This window comes from Misgurnus anguillicaudatus, chromosome 15 (genome assembly GCF_027580225.2).
Source record: "Misgurnus anguillicaudatus chromosome 15, ASM2758022v2, whole genome shotgun sequence".
NCBI classification, from domain to species: domain Eukaryota; kingdom Metazoa; phylum Chordata; class Actinopteri; order Cypriniformes; family Cobitidae; genus Misgurnus; species Misgurnus anguillicaudatus.
The window spans coordinates 21,761,357-21,788,483 of NC_073351.2; the positions used below are offsets into that span (position 1 = coordinate 21,761,357).

General features: G+C 42.7%; 1 protein-coding gene across 2 annotated transcripts in view; it reads right to left on the bottom strand.

Moving 5' to 3' along the window:
• cfdp1 (craniofacial development protein 1) overlaps nt 1-27,127 on the bottom strand; it is a 40,242-nt gene that overhangs the window by 8,973 nt on the left and 4,142 nt on the right. The gene's annotated exons all lie outside the window — the stretch shown is intronic.

A 27,127-nucleotide genomic window follows, 5' to 3' on the forward strand; every position in this document is an offset into this window, starting at 1 on the left:
TAGAGGATGCTGGGGTGTCCAAGGACATATGGTTTCATGCTCAGATGAGTCTTAGGAGAAAGTCTGCCATGAGGAATGAGAAGGAAAATTGTTGTGCCCGGCCCGCATGCATGCAAGTAAAAGGAACAACTGTTTTTAAGGACAAAGAAATTAAGATTTATGGAATGGAAAGTGCCAGAGCACCAGCAAGCGGCATACAAAATTTAAATACAGAGAAAACAACCCAAACAAAGCATCATTAAATTTTCTTCAGACAAATCAGTTTTTAATGCCTCGTCTCGCTTCAACCTGGATGTAAAATGAATTAATTCACTGTAGGGTAAAAATACTTCATTAATTTCTTAATGAACTGCAATTACTTCACTGAGATAAAGTCGATTGAGCTGGACTTACAGATCACATATACAAGCACACATACAGCTAAAAAGCCAACCGGCAAATAGACAAACAAGGTCAATGTCCAGAGGTCTTACAAAATGCATCTGCCATCTGTGCAAATGCTGTCAACATTATTCATAGAGGAAAGAATGCTTTTAAAAGGAAAGCAAGATGGAGGAGAGAGTAAATCGGATGCAGACTTTTAATACACAAGCTATCAGGTAATACTGTGCATATATAAGTAGGAAAGACTGTGAACAAGACAGGACCCTTCAGTTTCAGTTGAACTCCTTTGTGTATCCAACACAATGATCTACCAACTGAGTAATAATATTTGGGGTTAAGGCGGGGAGAAACAATTTCGGGGTTAAAACAGGCACCAAATAATAGCAATGCTGCAATTATATTGTCGGTCTTACAGTTGCATTCACATTTGATTCTTTAGAGAATGAAAATTCAGCATTCTGCGAATAAATAATATAACCATAAAATAAAACGGGATCTCTTTTGTTACTCTACATGAATTAACAAAAGCTTACAAGCTAACATTTTAAATATTATGTTGTTCCTGAATTTATAAAATTACTTGTTCGTAGCATCGTATGCTGGCTTGTTAAGGAATCATTTCAGCTCTGCCATTCATTTAAAGCCTCACACACCACTAAGTCTTTTAAACAGGTCCATATTTTGTTTCGTGATAACATCCAAAGCGGCTTACCTAATCCTCAGGCCATGCCTGAATTACACTGACTCAATGTGGTTATTGGACCGACGACAAGCAACAAAAGAACAGAGTAAAGGTTGTGAAATAGTATTACTGTTACCTATAGCTTTACAGCTTAGTCAACAGAACCAGTATACAAACACACAGGAACAGAGTTTAAACCTATGCTGACAGGGAATCAATATACAATCAGGGTTTAACTGATAGTCAATCCCGTGTGCCATGCGACAGTGTCAATATGAGTGGAAAACACTGGGCCAGGTGCCAACACCATGCACAAATCTGGACAGAATGCTAAACACAGAGCCAAGGTGACTGCGTACTGCCTGAGGTATCAGCCTCACCTACAGTTCCTAAATAGAGAGGATGACTGATAATGTACAGGAAGTAACAGCTACACATTTATAAAAGATGCACACATCACAAGCAAATTCAATTTAAGATACTGAGGCACACTGCAATATGGGCACCCGAAAGAACAAACTTGTATTCCCCTAAAACCAAATTTGATTCTTAATTCAGTAGGAAGTGTACTATTGAATGGGTGAGCCATTTTTAGAGCTGTCCCATTGTCAAAATCGATCTGGTAGACTAAAAAAAATGTTTACTTCTAAAAGTTACAGTAAATGCCAGTAAGCATTGACTGCTTACTATATTTATATGACATAAATCGGTTTCACTCCAAATCATTAGAAGATGAGTGCAAGTATAAATGATTATATTTTGGTTTGTTATTATCTTTAATCCCTATTGTGATAAGAGCTGTTTATAAGAGCTGTTAAAAAAATAAAACAAGTTAAAATATTTATTTTAATTTGAAGTATTTTGTGCCTTTTTACTGAAATATAAATTGTTTGCTTATTGTCTGAATATTTTTATAGACATACATATTACTTTGCTAATAAAAATGTGTCATAGTTTTATTTTTTTTAATAAACACACAGACACTCGTAGCAGTGGGCAGCTATCCGTTCAGCATCTGAGGAGCAATTAGGGGTGGGGAGCAATTAGGGGTAAGGCGCATTTGTAAAAATCGGAACCTGCCAGCCAAGAAACTCGAACGTGTCAACTCTTGGGTTAAATCCCGACTTTCTAACCGCTAGGCTACAACAGGCCCGCGCTAGGCTATGGCAGACCAGCGCTAGGCTACGGCAGACCAGCGCTAGGACAGCTAGGCTTTTCCGCATTTGTGGAAATTGGAACCTGCCAGCCAAGAGTTGGCAGATTCCGACCAATGCTAGGCTACGGCAGACGCGCGCTAGGCTACGGCAGACGCGCGCTAGGCTACGGCAGACGCGCGCTAGGCTACGGCAGACGCGCGCTAGGCTACGGCAGACGCGCGCTAGGCTACGGCAGACGCGCGCTAGGCTACGGCAGACGCGCGCTAGGCTACGGCAGATGGTGATAAAAGACTATCATACAGCAATATTGGTAATGAATAACAAAGGAGCGGTGCCTTGTGTTACCTACACAAAAGGGCACTAAATCACATTCCCGCTCAATTTTCCTTCACTACTCCCTGCTGGTGGAATGATCTTCCTATAGAAGTCCGATCAGCCACATCTCTCGCTACATTCAAAAATAAAAACTAAAAACTCATTTTTTCCAAAAGTACTTGCCAAATTGATACTGACTGTAGAGAAACCTCTTCTATCTTCTGTAGATAAACCTTTTCTATCTAATAATTAATCCTCTTTCTCTCACAACAGGTATCGTTTCAAAATTGTAAAAACTTGTAACTTGATATAAGCACTTCTTGTATTATTGCCTCCCTATGACAAATCGCTTGATTGTTTCCTTATCTGTGTAAGTCGCTTTGGATAAAAGCGTCTGCTAAATGCCTAAATGTAAACGTATATACCAGCTAGGTTTAAACTCATAATCATTGGCGGGTAACTAAGTCTGTGTCCTAATGTTTAGTGCACGAATGTGTTTGTGATATAGTAAATTACATCATAGAGAACTGTGGAGCTGAATGAGACACAACAATAGAGTCAGAAAGCCTAAGTGTGCTTATCAGCAGTCAGATTTCTCCCATGACTGAAATCTTATTAGTCTCAGCTAAAGGCACACACAGAGCCACTGTGTCCTAGCATTCAGCGCAGGGGAGAAAAAAAGCCTGGAACATCATATTCCAGCTATATCCAAGAGAGGAAGTGAATTCCTGCAACTCATTATATCGGTTTATGTCATCGTGAGGTCACAGAGAGGCTGATGAACTCAACATCAGCTCATAGTTAGTTGACAGTCACTCTCTCTCCCCTCTGAGTAATTACAGCCTTTGTGACATTATAAGAGAGGACATAACAGGGCATCATGGGAGATGGACAGCAGCTAACCCTGGATGTTTAATCTCCATTATCTCAGCTCGGACACGTTTAATGGTCTTTTCCTGCCTGAGGCGCAGACGCCGGCCTAGTTGCAGTTATTTACGAGAACAGTACAGCAGCAGACCTGTGGACTGGTGGAGCTATAAACCAGCAGCACATCCACTGTGAGACCCCAGCCCAGGCTCCTCCTGACACAAGTTGAAGCTGGTGGAACAACCAGAGGATGAGCCATGGCCTTAGATGATATACTTTAAATTGTTCAGAAAATCACAGTGTGTGCACTCACATATTTAAACATACAAAGGGCAGTTGCCTACATGGTTTATTCATTTATACACAAACCCAAGATACATAAAGTACCACCAACCAATGCTTACACACAGTGTTCAAAATGACCATTCACCAGGTGCCAAATGAAAGTAAAACATTGGCTATTGCAAGTAAATAAAGTGAAGCTACCTGCTATTTAGAAGGAAGATATGGCATTGAATAATTGGGAAGAACTAAAAGTACGAACCTTTAAATTTGAAAAATTACTTGAACGATTCCAATCGAAGAAATACAAATACTTGATTAAAAGATCAATAGATTTTCTTCCAACAATTTTTACTTTGGTCAAACATCTTAGTGATACTCTCACATTATTAGGGCTGTAACGATTAAGCGTGCAAAACGAGAGTTACGTATGTAACTACGGTTCTATGAATCCCGGATGACCGCCAGAGGCGGTGCTTAAGCACTGAATGATCCATCTCGCGCATGCGCAGGTCGAGTGTTTATACCAACAAAGTCACCCGTGACCCCTGATGCCTATGGAGAGTCTATAACTTCCGGTGACATCAGAGGATCTGTTCCTACAGAATCTTCTCGCGAGTACACGGGAATTCTGAGTGACAGAACGCTCTGGCGGTCATCCGGGATTCATAGAACCGTAGTTACATACGTAACTCTCGTTCTATTTCATCCCTACTGACCGCCAGAGGCGGTGCTTAAGCACTGGATGACACATACCAGAAAAGTCACGAGGAATTTAGCACGTACCTTATTGAGAGGACAGCGCAGAGTCTGGCAACAGGACCACCTCCAGTGGATGGGGGGTGGCGACATTCACCCGGTAGAACCTGGAGAAGGTACTCGGGGATGCCCATGATGCCGCCTCACAGATGCGCTCCAGGGGCACGCCGCGCAGGGCCGCCCATGAAGTTGAGACTGCCCTGGTAGAGTGGCACCTCACCCCGGATGGCAGGGGGTGACCACCTCGTTTATATGCCTGGGTGATTACATCCACCACCCAATGAGACAACCGCTGGTTGGAGAGAGCACAGCCCCTCCTAGGACCACCATAGCAGAGGAAGAGCTGGTCTGACTGCCTTATACTTGCAGTCGCGACAACGTAGGCTCTGAGAGCCCGTACGGGACACAGCAGCTGTAATCTGTCCTCCCCTTCTGGGGGAGTAAATTGTGCCAGGTGGATAGGCTGGTTAAGGTTGGTTGATGACAAAACCTTCGGAAGAAAAGCTGAATTCGGCCACAGGGTAACCCCCGAGCCATCGGAGTTCCACCTCAAACATGAGTCACTCACAGAGAGCGCATGAAGTTCCCCAACACGTTTCGCTGACGTGATAGCAAGGAGAAAGGCAGTCTTAATAGAGACCCACTTCAGCTCTGCCTGAGCCAGGGGTTCAAAGGGAGGTGAACATAGGGAATCGAGCACCAGGTGTAGATCCCAGGCTGGAGCGCGTTGTGCTCGTGGGGGGCGTAACCGCCATGCGCCCTTCAGAAAAAGGGACACCAATCTGTGACACCCCACCGTGTCGTTGTCCACCCGAGCATGTCGAGAGGAAATGGCTGCCACATATACCCTCAAGGTAGCCGGGGACCGGCCGCCATCCAAGAGTGACTGGAGAAACTCTAGAATCTTTGGAACTGAACAGTGCACAGGGTCCACATTCCTGTCTGAGCACCATGTAGTAAACAGCCGCCACCTGTTCTCATACTGCGCCCGGGTAGAAGGCGCCCTTGCATTCAATATGGTATTGCAGACGCCATCTGAACACTCAGTCAGCAGCGGGTCGGGCCCTGCAGCGACCAGACCCACAGCTGCAGGCGGTGAGGATCGGGATGCCAGATTTGGCCCCGTAACTGAGACAGGAGATCCCTCCTGTCTGGGAGGCGCCACGGTGAACCGTTGCAGAGACTGTACAACAGTGGAAACCATGTTCTTCCCGGCCAGAAGGGGGCTACCAACAGTAGCCTGTGACCGTGTTGGAGGACTCTCTGCAGTGTTGGAAGAATCAGAGGGATTGGTGGAAAAGCATAGAGGAGAACCTCTGGCCAATCGTGTGCGAGAGCATCCTGGCCCAGAGGGCTGCTCTTCTCCGTCCAGGAGAACCAAAGGGGGCAATGGGTCGATTCCTCTGAGGCAAAGAGATCCACCCCTGCCCTGCCGAAGATGTCCCAGATGCTGAGGACCACATCCGGATGAAGCCGCCACTCCCCCGGCGGAGGCTTGCAACGGGAGAGTAAGTCTGCCGCCTGATTCTGCTCCCCAGGCAAATACATCGCCCTCAGGCTGGCCAGGTGTGGCCCTGCCCACAGCAGGAGATCCTGGGATGCCTGCAGCAGTGGTGCAGACTTGGTGCCTCCTTGGTGGTTTATGTGAGACACAGTCGAGACATTGTCTGATCGCACAAGCACATGCCGGCCTCCCAGGAAGGGAAGGAAAACCTGCAATGCCTTGTGCACAGCCCGCAGTTCCAGGACATTGATGTGCTGTGAGCGCTCCTGCACAGACCACAGCCCCTGAGCTGTTCGATTCTGCCACACAGCACCCCATCCCGAGAGGGAAGCATCTGTTGTGAGGATTTCCCGACGAGATGCGATGGAACCCAAGGGCATGCCCTGCAGGAGAAATGACCTTACTCTCCATGGGGCCAGAGCAAGAAGGCAACGACGTGACACCTTGAGTTTCCTGTGCCGGTGCCACTTGACATCTAGGTGAAAGCCGTGCAACCACCTCTGGAGGGGACGCAGCGACAGCAGTCCTAGAGGAATCACGGTAGCGGCAGCTGTGAGTTTCCCTAGGAGGCGCAAAAACTCCACATAGCATAACTGCCTGCCCCCCCGAAACAGGAGGAGGCGGCGGAGGATGTCGTCCACCCGCTGTGGTGATGGGCGAGCCTTCATGGTGATTGCATCGAGAGTCATCCCGAGAAAAAGCGTGCCCTGCGATGGAACCAGGCAACTCTTTGTAAAATTCACCCGGAGGCCCAGGCGGGCCACATGAGAGAGAAGACACGACGTGTCCAGTGCCACCTGAAACTGGGATGGCGCACAGATGAGCCAGTCGTCCAGATATGGGAGAATCTTCATGCCCCGCGACTGCAAGTGCGAGAGGGCTGCCGTCACACACCTGGTGAACACCCGAGGGGAAAGGGAGAGACCGAATGGGAGCACTCGGAACTGGAAATGACGCCCTTGAAAGGCAAACCGCAGAAACTGCCGATGGTGTGGAGCTATAGGGATGTGGAAGTAGGCATCCTTCAGGTCTACTGACGTAAACCACTCTCCTTTGGCAATTGTACGTAGAACCTCTGCAGTGGTCAGCATGTGGAACCTCAGAACCTTCAGGAACCTGTTGAGACCCCTTAGGTCGAGGATAGGACGGAGTCCGCCATCTTTCTTTGCTACCAGAAAGTAAGTTGAGTAGAACCCCCCGGGGTGCAATAGGGGATCTACTGGCTCGATGGCGCCCTTGTCCAGGAGGGCGGACAACTCCTGGGTGAGGGCTTGGGCTTTTGCCGGGTCGCTTATGATGGTCATCTTGACCCGGCCATGGGCTGGGGGCCGGCGTCGGAACTGAAGTTTGTACCCGTGGGTTAAGGTTGAGAGCACCCATGGGTCCCTGATGGAAGCAGCCCAATAGCTGAGCTGCTGCTGGGAAAAACAGCCGACGGCCGACCCCCGGGCTTCAGCGCCGGGGTCCCCGGCCTCTAAAGGTTCCAGAGGCACGACGGGTTGGAAAGGACTGAGGTTGTCCTGAGGGCAGCCGGTCAGGCACCCGAAAGGTCGGTGCCTGCTGCTGAGCAGGCTGTGGACGTGGGCGCAGAGACCTTAGGTAGCCCCTAGGGTGAGCCTGTGGACGAGAGCTGCGCTGTGGGGCAGCTGGAGGACCTCTAGGCCTGCTAGGAGGCGGAACGCTTCTTTGAAGCCCGGACAGCTGCTGTCGAGTCCTTCCGGCTTGGACCGTGCGCTCAAGCGCTTCCAGAGCTGCGGAACCAAACAGCTCCCCTGGTTCCACCGGAACACTGCGGAGGGTTCTCCTACAGGCCTCAGTGAGAGGAGAGTGTGCCAACCAGACCTGGCGGCGAGCCTGCACAAGAGTAGACATCAACCGCCCCAATTCCCTAGACATCAATGCGAATGCCTGTAGTGAAGCATCGCTAAAATTGTGGACAGAGGCATCCAACTCAGTCTCCTGCAGGGAAGTTGACAAAGCGAGCATCAGGTGGGACATGGAGTTACCGATGTGTCCCATGCGGGCCGCTGCATCATAGGCCTTACAGAGCAGGTCATCTGTAACCCGGCACTGGGGACGAGGGCACCTAGCATCCGGCCTCAAAGCCTCATCAGGTGAGATGATAAGAGCCGCTATTGTCGGCTCAACTGCTGGCATGCGGTCCAATCCGAACTTCTGGGCGTCCTGCATGGCTGCCAGGGTCCGGCCATCGGACGTTGCATGAGAGAGGGCCCTAGAATCCCTCCAACATGCCCGCAACTCCCTCAAATACTCCTCCGATGGGGGCGCAGTAAAGCTGACGGAGGCTGGGACACGCCTGAAAAAAGCACTGGCCGGAGCCGGCTGAGTTTGCGGGACGTCCAACTGGAGACGAGCAAGAGCCATACGAATGATGGCTCCCATAGAGCAGTCCTCAACACCACCAGTAGAGCTATGGGTTGAAGAACGGGAGCAGGCCCCAGAAGGTTGGGAGGCTTCCATCTGTGGAAGTACCTCTGGCTCATATTCATTAAACTGGCCAGCTGACGCTGCCATGGAAAGCACATCGTCCTCCGACTCCAAGGAGGCTGCCGAGGGGACAAAATCATCTGGCGGCTCTGCTCCAGTACCGGACTGGAAAGCCAGGAAGAGGGACTTCATAGTATTGAGCTCCGCTGTTAGTTGGTCCACTTTAGAGGCAAGCCGGGGTCCCTTAGCCTTTTTTGCAGGAGTGGGGCCTGCAGCCTCAGCAGCCCGACGTTTAGACTGCCCAGACTGATCTGGAACCAGTCGCTGGGCTGGGGTCAAATGTCCAATCGACAAAGTAGAGCCCAACAGTTGCTCCACCTCAGCCAGTCTAGCTGCCCTCACTGCCCGAGGCATGATACCGCAGTTCATGCAGGGGTCGTCAGAAAGACCCTCCTTTAAATGTTCGAAGCCAAGACATGAGGGACATAAATCATGGCCATCCTCAAGCTGCAGAGGAGCCATACAGGCCGAGCAGGAGTGGTTGCCAACCATGCTGGCAACTGAGAAAAAAGGTAGCCTCGGCGGAAACGCTGCCACCAATTAGTCACAGGGGCACACCTATGCTGGGAGCGGGAGCGAAAACACTACCTTCACCAGCTAAGGGTAAACTATCCCAACGAAAAAATAGACACAGAATGCAGTACAGATGCCGGGAGAGGGAGCGAAAGCACAACCTTCACCAACAAATGTAGCAAAAAAGAAAAAAGATTAGCTTCAGCGGGAACACTGCCACCAATCTAGTCACTGAGGTACAAATATGCTGGTAACGGGAGCGAAAGCACTGCCTTCACCAGCTTAGGGTAACGAAAAAATAAGACACTAAACGCAGTACCGGTGCCGGGAGCGAAAGCACAACCGTCACCGCAAACGTTGTGAAGCCAGTTAAGGGTAAGCGCTATTAACAAAAACCGGCACAACCGAGTTGGCACGAATACACAAAGCGCCGTTAAGCGCCGAAACGATTAACAAAAACTGGCACAACCGAGTTGTTGCAAAATACACAAAGCGCAGTTAAGCGCCGAACGATTAACAAAAAGCTGGCACAACCGAGTTGGCACGAATACACAAGCGCAGTTAAGCGCCGAACGTTTAACAAAAACCGACACAACCGAGTTGGTACTAAATACAAAAAACGCAGTTAAAGCGCAAAAAGACGTTTAACAAAATAAACCGGCACAACCGAGTTGGCACAAAGTAACTACACGAGCGCAGTTGAACAATCAACCAAAAAACTCGTCCGTGTTACAACAATAAATCGCAGATGAATCAATAATATAAAGGTAACTGTTAACGTTAGATTACAAATGTCGGGAGAGGGAGCGAAAACACAGCCGTCACCAACAAATGCACCAAACGAGCAGTTATATAAAAAGTTTGTAACTCACCTGTCGGTAGATTTCGTTGCGGCCTTTGGAGGGCGAGCAACTCGCTGCTCCGACAATAAAATGTCACAAGGCCACCAGCAACGAATGAAACACAATATCCTGTAGTCTTTTGCTAGCGCGGAAAAAACAACCTGCGAAGCGAGAAGATGAAAAGGAACAGATCCTCTGATGTCACCGGAAGTTATAGACTCTCCGTAGGCATCAGGGGTCACGGGTGACTTTGTTGGTATAAACACTCGACCTGCGCATGCGCGAGATGGATCATTCAGTGCTTAAGCACCGCCTCTGGCGGTCAGTAGGGATGAAATAGAAGCGCTATTTTCAATGAATGAATTTTAACCCTTTAACTGGCGCATGCAGCCTTTTTTGAGTGGGGGGTTGGTGAAAAGGTGATATACACCTTTAAATTAATATAACTCTGTCTTTTTTTTGGGGGGAGGGGGGTCTAGAACCTAACTTTGGTTTTAATTTAGGTAATTTTTGGTTTTAAAAAAGACACTTCAACGTTTTTTAGGGAAGTGTCTGGAGGTGAAAATATTAGTTTTTTTTAAAGCAGTTTACATTTATTTGTAATAAATAAAAATGCAATATAGTATAATTTTTAATACATAAAATTGTCAAAAAACTGAGGTTTGTGCTGGTTTGCTTTGAAGTTTGCTGCATACTTGTGTCACAAATGAATAAATTACAGTTACTGCATTATTATTACTGCTAAAAGGTTTTGAAATATGAAAACTACATTCTTAGACCTTTCCAACAATATATAGTTTGTCGTGATAGATTAACATTTACATAGAAAATATTGAAATAAACGTAGGTGTCCGCCAATTAACGGGTTAATGAATTACGGTGAAATCCCAGCACACCCAAAAGCCAGAGGGCGCTCTCGTGCAGAAACTACAATTGTGCAACAGAAGAAGTACCATTACAAACACAATTCCAGAACATGTCTAGAATATTTATATTGCCGTTCTTCAAATTGTTTCAGGTATTTTCATCATAATAAAAAATATTTTAAATGATTTTGTTTAACGAGTGTTGCTTTTTTAAATGCACGTTAACGACTCAGTCTCATAATGATATTAGATTGATAAGGACTTCTTACTGATCAAAACGCCATAGTACATGCACAAGCTGTGCATGAAACACATAATCGCAGAATCCATTTTAGACTTTTAAGGGCTGTTCACATTATAACGATAAATATAACATTAACATTAACTATAACGATAACTATATTAGCGTCCACATTATAATGATAACTTTATGCTAATTCGCTCACGTGCGGGGCACTCGCGCAAATACTTGCTTTAATGACATTAACTTTTATTGGATATTTCTTGTAATAAAAACTGTTGCGATTGTTTACATGTCACTGAATATGTAAATATGCTGTTCTTGTTGCATTTACAAAGCAGGTAACCAGCAGATGTCCTCAAAACGCTGCGTTTCGTGTCTAAATAGTGAATATAGTTTGTGTAATCTAAGTTAATATCTTACCTTTTGGCGTAGTCAGTGTGAAAGGAAAAAAGCATTATGTAGTGAATTTCACAGCAACTGCATCAGCGCTGGATACCTGGGGTAATTTTATGTTATAGACCTCCGCATTGAGCTTTACCACTGTCATTTCAAGTGCGCGTGCACTTAAGTTTAAATAGATTTGATTGGCTGTCAATGGTTTATCGTTCATCAGGTGAAAAAAAAAATTTGCTCAGAAAGTGATCCCAACAATATCCTTCGCTCTATCTTTATCGTTATAGTTATGGTGTGAACTCCGCTTTTGTCTTTAATATAAAACTATTTTCAAAACTATATTTTGTATAGTTATAGTTATCGTTATAATGTGAACGGCCCTAGTCTTACATTTTTTGTCTTTTAGTCTTTTTAATGGGACACGCGATTTATCGTTACAGCCCTACACATTATATGTTAGTGTGCATCAATTTAAACCCATCATTTCTCCCACTTGTGTTTTACCAACTCACTCATAAACCATCACCACGAAGTAATTAAGACAGAAGCGGTCAGGTATGAACAAACATGCATCTCTCTCATCCACTTGTGATCCGATCGACCAAAATGCATCTTAATACCAAGTGAAAACAAGCTCTAAATGATCTATTATTAAAGCTATTAAAAGCTTTCTTTTTTTACCAGTGGTGCTTTAAAGATTTATTCAGAGCCAAAACATCTTGAGTGTTTTAACTGTTAGTGATCATTGCACTGCTAAATTCCTTTCAGAGGCGTTTCATGTCTTAAATCATTCAGTTTAAAGCAACGATCAAACAACTGTTTCTGTAACAAATTCACAGCATTTAACAATACATTTCCAGACAATTACCGTCAGACTTCAAATGGCCTGCTGTGAGCTATTTTCCCATTATTATACATAATCCACCGGTCTCCATTTGTTTGTAAAGCCCATTATAGTTTTGCGCCGGCAAATCTTATAGCTATTTAACTATTTATTTGTCAGTTATCCAATTGAAGTGCTATGCCTAGTGTTTGTATATCACTATCACACACACTATGATCAGTGCCTGCGAGATAACAGAATGATTAAACAGCGTTTCTGAAGCTCAACTGATTACCAATGCAAAGATCGTGGGTTTGATTCCCATAGCCTGAATTCAATGCAAGTCTGTCAGATGCTTAAAGGAAAGGCTTCCATAACACTAAAATGTTATTCAAATCAACCATCAAACTAGTCAGTTTTATACATGTGTGACCCTGTCTGTAAAATCTAATCCAAGAACCTTCACATGCTTACATTATGTAAGTTAATTTTATGTAGACAAATCACAGAAAAATGACTTAAGATTGGTTTTGACAGATTATTCTGTGCTAGACCAACAACGTGTGTACTGCAGCATAGAATTGAATTGCTTTTAAAAAAGCAAAATCTTACACAAAATAAGGCAATTTGTATAATGAACCAGCATACAACATAAACCTTGCTTCAATGCAAATTGCATACTTCCATTTGCAAGAGTCTCTCTTCCTGTGAAGGACGGTCATACACAAATGAAGTGTTGCCAGTCACCCCGGGCTCTGTCTTGGGGTATGATGTGTTCATTTTAAATATGATCTCCTACCTGACCATCCACTCCCCCTTATCATTTCAAATCCCATATAATCCTACTCTTTTTGATCTTCAAAGACTTGTTCAGTTTGGAATATAAAGCTTTGAGCGTCTCCACCCCTAATAGGATAAATGACAGATTTACATCCCGAGAACAATAAGGAGCACACCTGCTCATGCATGACTAATGGATGTACATAAACACACCTGCAGTGTTAAGACCTAGAGTTCAAAGACTACATACACTCGGACCCCTTGCCCCTGTGATCAGCCACCTGGACATAGTGACGCAGCCCCTAATCCGTGATTTGTGTCTCTCATATACACAAACAACACATAAAAAATTGGGTCTCGGTTACCTAACATACTCCCATGGGTGCTTCTTTGTTTTCTAAAAATACTTTGTGTTATTTATTGTGTCCATTGCAATGCAACTTCAGGTTTTTCATTAATGTTAAAATATTCTCTATGACTTAAACTCAGCCAACAGGCAGGTTTTGAATTTGAGTTTCGTGTGAATTAGTTTCTTAACTTGTCTAATTGGTGGTGTCACTAGTCTACCAGTCAAATCATTCTGATTGGCTGTTCAGAATAGGGATATAGAGCGCTGCTTTGTTTATGTTTTGTATCCCAGCAGTCACTAGCTCTTCTGCTTTTCCATTTAGTAACGAACACCAACTACTGCTACCTGCTGATACAGAAGTTATCTTACGAAGGACAGAAGGCGGCCATCCATTTTGTGTGTCCGGACAACTTCATACCCAGACACAGCCAGCAAGCGGGCAATATGAACTGACATCTCAGTCTACCCTACTTTGTTGGCATCGGTTTGGCTTGTCCCTACCTTGACGGCTACCATTACTTGTTACAGAAGCGGTTGGGGGGAACAGCCGGTGACGCAAATGCTCCTCAAGCTAGATGTCTCATTTCGGTTTCACTGGGATGCAGCTATACTGTGAAATAACAGGAGACTAGAATGCAATGATAAGCTCATTAGCAACAGACAACCAGCAATAAACTGGTATGCTTTAAATGCTTGCCTCATTAAATATTTATATACTGTGTATAGTTTCAACATCTGAGAGAAACCAAACGACTAAAATATTTTCTAAAATGTCCTAGGTCTTTTCCTTCTGTTTTCTTTATCTGCATCGTATGGTTAAAAGATTAAAAATGATTTACATGAGCTTCACAGATGAACGATTCGCCTTCTGAGAATATAGTTCCCAGTGTGTATACGGTTAAAAGACGGCTGTGTCTCAGATGACCTTGTTATTTGTACATGCTGTGACTATACAAATCACAACATATAAATAGGAAAATATGCTAGCAGTATGCTAGCTGGAGCCATTTACTTCCAGTCTTTGTGCTAAGCTAGGCTAGCGGTGGGTGCATGAGTTACGGGACGCACGGAGATGAAATGGGCATGTATGAACTAGGGGTGTCACGATTCTCCAAATCCTTGATTACATCTTCGATTCTAAGGTCACGATTTGTTCTTGATTTTAATTTTTTTTTGTATGCCACTTTTAGACTAGACTTTTATGAAATATAATATCTGACCTTGAACCCGGAGATGCCCTGCCATGTTAGACGTGCTGCCAGTGGAAAAATACGGTACACACACATACCTGATAAAAACATTCCTGTCACTACTTTGCACCTTAAAAACGTGCTTTTATTACCGTCAGACGAGATTGTGAGACTATACCCCAATAAGTCATGTTTAAAAGCTGTTTTCATAACTCTTAAGCAACTGAAATAAGTTGTTGTGAATCTTAAACAGATCTCAGTTCAGAGAAACGAAGGTCCTGTCAGCTGTCACAGGCGCCGTTCTTCTACGTAGCTAGCTAAGTTAGAGGAGGTTGACACACACGCAGCACTCAACCTGGGTTTATTTTCCCGCTTGGCAAGCCGACTGGACGTGACATGGGGGCGTGGCAGCATCTACGATTCCATTTTTTAATTCGAAGTTCGAGGTTCTGCCTAAATTTAGATCGATTTCGATTTAAACTCGAAATCGTGACACCCTTAGTATGGACTTATCTAACTCTGGGGGACACAGTGAATAAGCTAAAGTCCCAAAAAGTCGGCGTGTTCCTTTAATGGATTCTGCCAATAAATCGGTTTTCTCAATGGCCTGAGGCTGGGATTAAGCGGATTTAAAGTGAAAGTATTTGATGAACGTATACTATGTGCAGAGAGCATTCAGTTAATTATCATTATCTCATTTGGTGGCGTTTAGAGGCTTTTGGATCTCTGCTACAAAGTTTTAAGGGACAACATTGAATACTACAGAGCTCTGCAGGAAAAGATATAAGAGGACATGTGAGGATATAAACTCTTATATCGCCAACACACACACACACACACACACACACACACACACACACACACACACACACACACACACACACACACACACACACACACACACACACACACACACACAGGTTTCAAATTCACGTTTAATAGATCCTGGGGCAACTGCTTGAAAAACATGTGTGGCTTGTCCTTTAAAGGTTCACAGAGATTGTGTGACTTCTATTTATGCACAAGACCACTCTTGCCTCAGGCCATCAGTAAGGGACCTTTATATTCTGTCTGTGTGTCGTCATATCTGTGTATATACTAGGGCTGGGCGGTATATCGGATTTAGGGGATATATCGATATGGGTTCCCGACGCGATGCGGAATTAGCCCATACCGTTCATATCGATATGGTTTAATACAACTCAAGCGCGCATAGTACACGCGCTCTGCGCGAGCCCGCTCGTCACAGCAAATACGCGACATGGAGAAGCACGCAGAAACTCTGTGACGCTTGGATGCGCCTCATGAATGTGGACATTCAAAAACTGCGGCTGCATGCACTCGGAGGATTGTAATAACTGAGTTCAAGACTAAAATAAAATGTCTCCTCAACCTGCTTTTACAGAGAGATCATTGGAATAAAGTTACCGCTGCATATGTGTGCTTTCATTCCAACAACATGTCTGACGCTCCATCACAACACCTATTTATCTAACACGCTATTGCAGTTATTTCTCATCATCACTATTATAGCAATATCAGGTGAGTGATACTGCGTTTATACTTTAGTTCGACGGGACAAATACGTAGAAAAACAGAAACTCCGAAGGAGTTTTATTTTGCTGTGAACTTTTTCCTCAGATTCAAAGCCCAGTATAACAGCCACAAACAAGTCTCCGTTATATAATTTTAAAACGTCACTTTAGAATTAGTAACGAATGATTGTGCTGCTTCAGTGAAGCTATTAGTGTGAATTAATGAGATTATTATTAATAAATAGTAAGGGAGGATGTGTGTGAATGAAACAAAGACCCTTTAAATGTGCTGAATGTGTGCGCATTATATTTTCAGTTTGCACGTATAGTCAATCAGATTCCAGAACCACATCTGTTCTATAAACTTAATTATTTTGGATCATATGTTTTTAAGTTTTGTCCATTTTTGTGACTGGAATACACTGTAAGGACAAAAGGACTGTGACCCCCTTCTAATGAAGAGGACTGACTACTTTAGTAAATTCTGTGAACACAAATCTTAATGCTACAGACAGTTCAGTATATTAATGAGAATTGTGTGTTTCTAATTTTATGGATAATAATTTCAATAGTATGGGCAGGACACTTTTCTATAATTATAATTATATTATAGATTAAAGATCATATTACATGATAATGCCCATGTGCACAAAACAAAGTAAAAAAAAGAAATGATTAAGAACTTCACTGGTTTGTATAAAAAGTTAACTAAACCCAGCTAAACAACTTTGGTATGACAAACATTTACCACCCATCAAGGACATGAGCATACAGTCATTTCAGGTAAGATAAAGGCTTTAACAAAGATAATTTTTTTATATGGTACTGCATGGTATATAATTTTAGTTTTGATTTGAAGTGGAATAGATACTTTATTGGGGAGTGTTTACAACTTTATGGTACAACAACTTCAGCCACAAAGATTATAAAGGCTTTGACTTTCAAGTAACATTTTTATCCTTTTGGTAAAAAATACCGGATATATATCGGATACCGGGATTCCTAAAAAAAATACTGGGATATGAATTTTTGCTCATACCGCCCAGCCCTAGTATATACAGTATGTGCATGTGAGCGTTTGCTTATCTCAGACAAGACATGAAGCAGACTCCAAATAATTGGAATGCAGGAAATGCAGAGTCGAGGTTTATACAAAACTCACTGCTGTGGGGATACCAAAGACGACTGTGATTTAAACAAACTCATTAGATGCCTCAGACGCAGCTTGTGCATTATCATTTCTGTGCTTTCCTACAATTATAACATTTCCTCATTTACCCAGCAGGTAACATAAATGAAAATAACAGAATAGATAAACACAAAAGAAAATAGATTTTTTTACAGACATAACTCGGAAAAGAAAGTGCGCATAGAAAAACATGGAAATAAATAATTCATGCCACTAATCGGGCAAACTTTGTGAAATGTAGTGATTATTTTATCCTCAAAAGCAGTTTCTACAAATGCCATATAAACACAACTATGTCTTCAGACAGTCTGATAAGACGACACAAAGCTTGCCAAATCAAGTTATGTGTCCAACACATATTCAAAGGCTGAGTAAACTACACAGTTGCTAACACAGTTCACAAGTACGGAAGTACTCCATTGTTGGTCGAGTCGTCTTTTGTTGAAGATTTTTTAGGACGTACCCACATCAAAAACGGTGGTAGCAGCCAGTATCTCACAGTATACTAAATCTATAAATGATACAACAATAATCTGTGACTAAGTGGGTACTGTGTGTGCATGGCTGTCAGTCCTCTGAAACAGGGCTGTCACACTTTGTTCGCCTTACAAGCATTCCAAGTTCCAATCTGTCAGTACATTTCCCATCCTTGGAGCTATACTGCACGTCCCCTGCTCTCCTTCATCTTTCTCATGCACATACTGTTCCAGTCCTCATTCATTTTATTTTAATAATTTTATCTGTATACAGTAAATAGCCAGTATGGTAGTTGATACACACTTTCTTAGCTGATTACGGTCGCATAATATCTGCATTACTGATAAGAGCGAGATATCATAATCACTTCCAGCTTTTTTGTATGTAACAAGGGTAATTTCCTTCCCGAAGGGGTTTTCTCTTTGTATTTCAAGGAAAACTGGCAGGGCAGTGAAACAGAGAGACTCTTTGGAGAGCTCTGGAGTGGCCCCCAAGTATAAGAGTCTTGACTTTTCCCATCTGTTCTTACAATATCTGACTGGAGGACATCACCCCATTTTCCCCTTCAACATGCAGACTATTCACCGCCTCCACAGCTGCACGTCCGCAAGGACGGAAATGCGCTTCCTGTCACAAACTGAGGAGCCTTCACAAGCCATGGTGTTTGAAGACGATGCCTGTCGAGGGCTGAAGTGGTTTGGTTGTGTCTTATTGACGGGTTGAATAGGGGCTGATGGAGCTTTGAGTACCTTCAGAGAAACAGGAAGGTGAAGTGCCTAAACAGCCAGGGCTGATATGACATTTTAAAAGTGTCTGTGAAAACTTTTAGCGCTGCTTTGGATATTGATGTAAACACTTATTTCACAAGCAAGCCTAGATTAAGAGATTAAGTTTTATTGAAAGTCACGACTTCTATTCAAAACGATTAAGGAAATATTTAACAAATCAGTTCACCCAAAATTTAAAGTCTGAACTGAAAAATGTTAAAAACTTCATATGACTCAAACACTTCTACTTTGCTTCTTTTGTCCTACAATAGGTAATAATGTAAACATTGGATTGAGCAAGATTCATTTTGTGTAAAATAGTCTAAATATGCAATATGCATCTGCACAGGCAGTCTGTCTGCTAACACACATTCAACATTAGTCTCATGAGACGATTTGCATTTTTTGGCAGGGGAACACACTTACACTGGCACAGAGAGGAAGCAGTGCTGCCCGCTTTTTTTCAGGCCACGGCACAATTTTAGATGCCAGAAGGGAGCGAGAAGTGGCCTGGTTTTGTCAGAAACATGAACCAGAAGATGGAGCACACGAATCTGTGCGGTGTCCAGTGTTGAGGGGCATACTACTGAACCATCACCATTATTTAAAACTTAAGGACCAACTGACACTGTATCCAGCTTTTAGGAGACATGCAACGGGATATTTCAGGTCTGCTAATGAAATATCCAGAAGTGAACATCATTCACAACCAGTACAAGCTTTTGCTCATGGTGACCTCATTATAAGAGGATGGGTGTTGTGGATAGGCCAGGACTGCTAATAGAAAGATGGTATGTATGAAATGATTCATAAGTCATCTCAGTTTCATGCAGTGTTTCCCACAGGATTTTGAGGAGACTGTGGTGGTGATGACATCACCCGCTAATTAGCATATATGTGAAGTCATTATGTTGTGTTTGCGTTTGATCTAGTGTTGGCACCTGAAATATGTTTCACTTCTACTCTTTGATCTGTATCTGTATTTGATCTGTATTATATATCAAATTATATTTTAGGCAGAATAAAGCTGTTTTAAATGGTGAAATAAAAATGTAAATGGGAATCATGAAAATTCTATTTGTGGGGGCCAGTGTTGATTCTGTGGTGGGCCACCACAAATAAATCAATGTATGGGAAACACTGCAGTTTCATGCATCAAAAACTCAAGACTGGCACAGCACAAACAGGAAAATGCTGACCTCAGTGCATTTAGATGTAACAAGAGTCTAAAGATGCCATAGTGTAACAGTGGTCACCCACTTTTTTTAAGCATATTGGTTCAGAAGTATTGTCTACATTAATTTATTTTTTATATTATAAGTATGACAGCATGTCTTCATTTGAGACGTGAACCAAACCAAACGCTCCTCGTGTAGAGATACTGACTCAATTACACCATTTACAGTAGGGAGGATGACATAAGACAAAAAAGATTATGTCATTTGCCAAATGTAATGCAAGTGTGCAGTCCCTGCAGAGCTCATCTTACATGATTTCATTTACCTAATTCGCTGATTGATTGGGTCATTGTGGTATCATGGATAGTGTAGTTCTTTAAAGGGCACCTATTGTCCGATTCACGATTTTGCATTTTCTTTGGTGTGTAAGTGTGTATTAGTATGTGTTAACCATATACAAAAGGTACAAACCCCAAAGTAAACCATGACGCAAGGTATCGTATCCAACATAAATCTCTTTTCTTGGACTACAACAAACACACGGATTGTAGGCAACTGTTTACTTCCTGGGATTGGTAATGTAGACATTAGAGGTCTTCTCGGGTCCAGAGAAATGTATCCGACCCGAAAAGACCCGAATCACTTTATACCCGAACCTGACGTGCATAAATAATTTTTTAAAAGAAAGACCCGACCCGAGACAAACCCGATAAAATTCGGCCCGAGTCCGACCCGAACTAGTGGCAATTTTTTTTAACTCGACTGGACCCGAATGTAAACGGCACTGAAGTGTGCGCATTCTGCAGACCCACACGCAGCTGTCAGACAGAAAGACACTCCGGTGGGCTCGCAACCAATTTGGCGAGCTGCTCCATTTGTTTTACTTTGTTATTGGACGACGACACCAAGGTAATCGCTAAAATGTACATTTAAAATTGTCTGACATGTCTGTCTCAATGAAAATTATCCTACCGCCAGTCACACAATGTCGCAAGCGCTCTTGGCAAACAGAAGAGGTTTGAAAAGGACATTGACGCACACAAGCGAGAGAGTTCGGGTCTTCTCGGGTCCGTTCAGCAAAACACATTCATTTTAAATTACCCGAGACCCAATACCGCTATTATTGTACCCGACCCGTGTCCGAGGCGCATGTGAAACTTTTTGACCCGAACCCGATCGGGTCTCTGGTCGGACCTCTGGTTTTCGGTTCTAAGTGGACCCGTGAAGACCTCTAGTAGACATATTTCAATTATCATAATTACTCCCGCTTCGGCCTGTAAGTTAACTCCAGTTAGCATTGCATTGTGGCCGAATCTTTCAAACATGGTAAAGAGCATTACATTTTCGGCTGACGTCAGAGGTATTCAGGCCAATCACAACGTACAGATTAGCTGGCCAATCAGGGACACAACGTATTGCACAAAATCCGTGCATTTAGGAAGAGAGTGAAAAACGTTTTTTTAAAAACACCAATTATTTTATAACTCAAATTAAAGTTAAAGCTGTAGACGACACATGACCTGCATGAACTTGTCTCTCACCCTCTTCTCTCCTGTCTACACTTTGCTTTCCTATAAATGCATATGACTTTAACAGAAGCATTTTAAATTACCATCCTCAGAGCTCACTGTAGGTCTGTCCTTAAAGGTTAAAAAGTTGTTGTTAAAAACAACATTCCCCCATGACAAAACGAATGGGGAACCCAACTGTTACGCTCTATTACTCACTAATACTCACGGTACAAAAACAACAGTCCTGTGCGTGAGAGATCAAGAACCAGATGGCAAAAATGACAGAAATATGTGGTGGACAAGGTTAAGTTACACTTTGACATATTTATCATTCAACAACAGGCAAACAAGATGAACCATTAAAATTATTGCTCAAACTGTTGAGTGAACTCAAAAGCTTTTCTTCCCGCAGTGTTTTTAAATATTTATCCACATGTGAATAAGACTTTTTTCTGAATAATGATTTAGCAACAAACATGTTGATCTAGCAATCTAAATAAATACACTGATTTACTCTATTGTTTTTCTATGACGCTATTCAGTAGCAATTTATGTTAAACGTGTATTAGCTAACATTAGTAAATGCATAAGCTAACATGAATCAAAGAAATATAGTTTTTAGCATTTATTCATCTTTTTTAGTTGATGTTAATGCCAATACAATTGTTCCCCTAACCCATTTGTACATTGTGCATTGAATTATGAATCATTAATTGTTGAAATTAACAAACTAAAATTGATAAATGCTATAGTAGTGTTCATTGTTAGTTCATTTTAATGCAATAATGAAGTACGTCTGACAGGTTTTTTATCAGACTCTTAAAGGAAAACACCACCGTTTTTCAAACTTTAACTATGTTCTTACCTCAACTTAGACGAATTAATACATGTCTATCTTTTTTCAATGCGTGCAATCAATCTTTGTACAATGTGTCATGAATGTGTCAACATTTATCCTAGCCCCATTCATTCCTTAGGATCCAAACAGGGATGAATTTAGAAGCCACCAAACACTTCCATGTTTTCCCGATTTAAAGACTGTTACATGAGTAGTTACATGAGTAATATGGCACAAAACAAAATGTGGAGATTTTTTAAGCAGATGAAAAAATAAAAACATTGTTGTATGGTGGAAGAGCACTTACGGTACATTTCACACAGGGCGAAAGCGTTAACGCTTGACTGAAGCGTGGCCAACAGCCAATCACTGTGGCGGCAACATATGCTCCGGTCTTCCATAAACGTAATTGGCTGGCTCTGCCTAGGTTATTTGCATAAGGCGATCTGATTGGCTGACGCATGCGTTGCCGCTTGAAAAGTTAAGAAATGTTCAACTTCTGCCACAAGCAATGGCAGTGTAGCGGCGCAGACGGATCCACAATTAAGTTCGGCAATGCGTGACGCCACCCCTTAAAAGTAAATGGGAAGCATCAACGCTTTCGCCCCTTGTGAATGTACCATTAGTTTGCAGCACTTCGACCTCGGCAGAGTGCTAGGGGGAGTAGTCAGGAGTGATGATGTTACTGCGCGCAGAGGAAGTGTTTGGTTAGTCTGGCTCCGCCCTCCTACGTGCTTCCGCTTAATTTTCATTTCGCTTCAGTACTACGTCTGGGACTGCTGTGTAGAGTTTAGTTTTCTCCTGCAAAAATCTGCAGGTCCAATCAGTAAACAGAGGGGTGTGGCTAAGAACGATGACGTTGAGGTTGTGCGTCAGTTTGAGTTGTAGTTCAGTAATGGCAGCTGAGAAAGACGCGAGAAAAGCTATTCGGTCCGTTGTTGCAAAACTGCCGAATATACAAAAGTTAAAGCCGGAGCAAGAACCAGGTTTGCTACGTTTTGTTGGTCTGATTATTCGGACTTGTTGTTTCCGGCCGGTTTCGGTGCATGATATACGTCACGACCACACATTAGCGATCGCCTATGGCAGATCCTGAGTGACTCTGGGCAGATCCAATAGTTTTAAACTTCAACAGAGGACCCTCCTTAATGGAAGTAACGCTTTGCAATGGAGCGTAGCCAGACTCTCTGTATAAATTAAATGAATCTGAGTCTGGTTGGACCAGGCTAGTGTTTGATGGCTTCTAAATTCATCCCTGTTTGGATCCTAAGGAATGAATGGGGCTAGGCTAAATGCTAACACATTCACGACGCACTGTACAAAGATTAAGTGCACGTATTGAAAAAAGATAGACATTAAGTATTAATTTGTCTAAGTTGAGGTAAGAAGTAAAAAGTAAAATATTAAAAGTGGTGGTGTTTTCCTTTAATGAATTCTGCCAACAAACCAGTATTTCTCAATGGCCTGAGGCAGGGATTAAGCAGATTGAAGCGAAAGTATTCGATGAACGTGCAATATTTGCAGAGAGCATTCGGTTAATATAATTTTCTCATTTTGACGAAAATGGCATTTAGAGGCTTTTGCATCCAAGCTCCTTAAATACAACCTTATTGTAAAGTGTTGCCAAAAAAAACTATAGAGAAGTAAACCCACGCAAAGTCTTTTAGTCTTTTCCCCTAAATAGCACGCGCACACACTCGGCCTGACCCGAGTCCCGAGTCACAGTATGAAGTGTGTAACTGCTCTGTTATAATGGAGGGAGCTGGGCCCTATTTTTAGGGCCCGGGATATGAGGCTCTATAATTAGAAAAGCAGAGCTGTAACTGGCCCATGTGGAAATCATTAGTTTAAACAGACATACATAAGTTTCCCAGAACTGCTGTGCACTGCTACTTACTCACATACAGCAAGCAAAAAGCAAAGCGGAACAGAAACAGAAAAACAGAGGGCAGACTTCCTCCAAATTGCTCTTTGTGAGTGTTAAAGACTTAACAAACGTAAAAAGGATAGCAGCCGCCTTCTTTGAGTTTCTGATAGGGCCATTACTGCCCATGAAGTGTGCGTACAGAGATCTGTGTGTTTCAGAGAGCTTTGATAGATCTCGGTGTCAGTCAAGTTTTGTGATGAGACCACAGGGACACCAGACAGACAAATCAATCAAGCCATCAGTATAGCTCAGAACAAGCAACAGTAAATGTAGCTGCTCCTCCGATCGATAACACTTAGACGACACAAAATAACGCTGGTCCACACTGTGAAGGTTACATTTGTCTGTGGTGGCCCTACAAACTGTGTCTATCGGTTTTCATTCACACATTTATGCAAACTCAGACAGAGTCCAAAATTAACTTTATGACAGGGCTGGGTGAAATAAATACTAATGCTCATAAATAATTCTTGAAATTGCATTTTGCATCATTTTTATTACATTTTTAGGTTTGTCTCTATGACAACCAGATCATTGATTCACCTTTACCATTTAAATCATTTTACAGGTCGATTTAAACCATGTAATGTTTGTTTCTTATGAAAATACCATTCAACTGGGAGGTGACTACAATTTGTTTATTTGCCAAAGCCAATTTCTACTCGCGTTTGGCACACGGCAAGTGTTAATTTTGGACACTGCTCGCACATAAACAGGCTGCTGGGTAAAATCAACAGATGGAGGAGGCAGGTGAAGTGTGTGTGCGCAACACAGTGCACTTTCCACATAAAGAGCTTTTTGTAAGTCTACGACAATCAATAAAATAAATAAAATTGATAATGAAAAGAGGATACAAATGAATATTATTAAGATAAGTCTGTGTTATTATACTGTAACACATTTTGCACACATCAGGCTTTATTCATCACGCACAAGAATACATAAAACACATTCATGAAATCATTCTCACCAGGTATGCTCATTTTAAAGTTTTCAAAATCACAGTAATCAAACACGGTTGTAATGATAAATAAATTTTTAACGATAATACTAACAGTCAGGACATTTTATCATGGTTAATCGTGAAACCGGTAATCGTGCCATCCCTAGTTGAGTGTAATGCTGCGTTCACACCAGCCGCGCTAGAGGTGTCAAGCGTGAGTGATTTCAATGTTAACTCAATTTAAAGACGCATTTATTGAGCGTTGCCACAGGAAACGCGCGGGTTGAAAAATCTGAACTTTGGTGGAAAATCACGCCGCGTTAACCAATCAGGAGCTTGCTCTGTAGTGACGTGCTTACAGGAAGCTAGCGGAGTCGCAGAAGCCGTGGCGCGAATTTCCGTGTGAACGTCTTAAAGCAACACTATGTAGTTTTTTTACCTTTAAATAATGTCTCTAAAATTATTTCAGTGATAGAACGACTTTTAACTGGACAAATTGTACTGTTGCTGCAACCTGAGCAGCCTCCTAGCTGCTACAAGCACACTCGGTGGCGGTGGAGGGTAGAGCACACAGCCCCGCCCCTCCCCCTGCCTGCAGAAGAGTGTCTGATACCAGGCACTGTTGCGCTTTTCAACCACATGGGGGAGCTGTAAGTCATTTTTACATTGAAACTACACAGTGTTGCTTTAAATGACTACAATTTTTCACGCGAATGAAGCAACTAAACTTAAAATGTTAAAGCGTCTAACTACTGCGAATAGCGCGTTTTTGTCGCCTCTACTGCGTTTGGTGTGAATCCAGCATAAGTCCTACGGCGTAGCCTCAACTTGGCGGTTTTCAAATATACTTCTGCATCGCTATCGGCGTTGACAAAATTGACGCAAAATGGCATCTTTAATATAAGAGGATCGCTGTGTATTTAGATAAAAAAACAGCTCATTCTAAGGTAATAAAAACAATACAGTTCATTAAGTAAGGTCTTTATACACCACTGATAATTTAGTTATGTATGTTATATTGCATTTCTGTCAAGAGTACAATGCACCTTTAAAAAAAAAAGCAGAAACAACATTCAGCTCTCTGACACGAGGTTTTAAATGCTGATCAACATTTACAATGACACATGTCTGGAAACTGGAATAATCAGGGAGCTCCTCACTATCTGTGCTGAAACTGAGATCGTTCACCAGCATAACAAAACATGATCAAATCAGAAAATAAGTGCACGCGAGTGCTTTGTCACGAGAGAAATAACAGATAATAAGCAAAATGAAGAGGCTGAGGACAAAATCCAGCAAGTGCGCAAATACAACACACGTCACGTGTATTTACTGGATATTTACAGGATGTGTGTAAAGTTAACGACTGCACAAATTCCAGAAAATCATTGGCAGTGGGAATGAACCAAAATAAAACAATCACCGGACAAATCCTGGACATATTTTCCGTGTACTTTCCATAATTATTGTGTGAAAAGGGCTAGAGAGACACTGTGTTTGAGAGAAAGTGCGAGAGAGAGAGAGAGATCGAGAGAGAAAGAAAGGGCTTTATGAGGTTGAAGTGCTGAATCAACCCCACCAATCACTCAAATCACACAAGAGTGGCTTAAATGAGGAAAATAAGAGGTGTAAGAAAATATAGAGACAGTTTATGCTTTTTTGTGCATAGTGTAAGCAGCAACCCTACTGTGCTATAGTGTGTAACACCCATTGGAATATGAAGAGGCCGGATTTAAAACCACAGAGACTTTACGGCAACGATACGAGCATTTATCAAAGCCATCAAAATTCAAACCAGACGCGCAAAGCAAAGCTCTAGAGTATTTTAAAGCTGGAATTAAAAAAGCTACTGTCGTTTGGATGATAAAGGGATGAGAGAGGGGTGGGGTTCAAACTGCTTTCCTGCTGTGTAAGCCAACACCCCTACTGTATATCCTGTGAGGAAAAATATGACTTCCTGTTCAGTAAACACTCACAATCTCAGAGGACAGAGAAGATGGTCGGTCCAAATTAACAACATGGCAAAGTTAAGTGAGGAGGAAGAACTTGAAGCCAATGATAACCTCTCCCTTTACCAAACCCTAAACGCAACTTTTGATTTCTTTTGCAGAAGTGGAGGGGGGAATTAACTTTCATGCACACATCTGTGCACACTGTGGTTGAAGGATATGTGAGTGATCTCCGGTTATTCTCTAGAGGCACACATGAAATTCAATTCTTAAAGTCTTGCTGTCATAGCTGTCAAAGATCAATGATGTCTCACATCCCCACTAGTTCTGAACATACACAAATCCCCCCAACCAC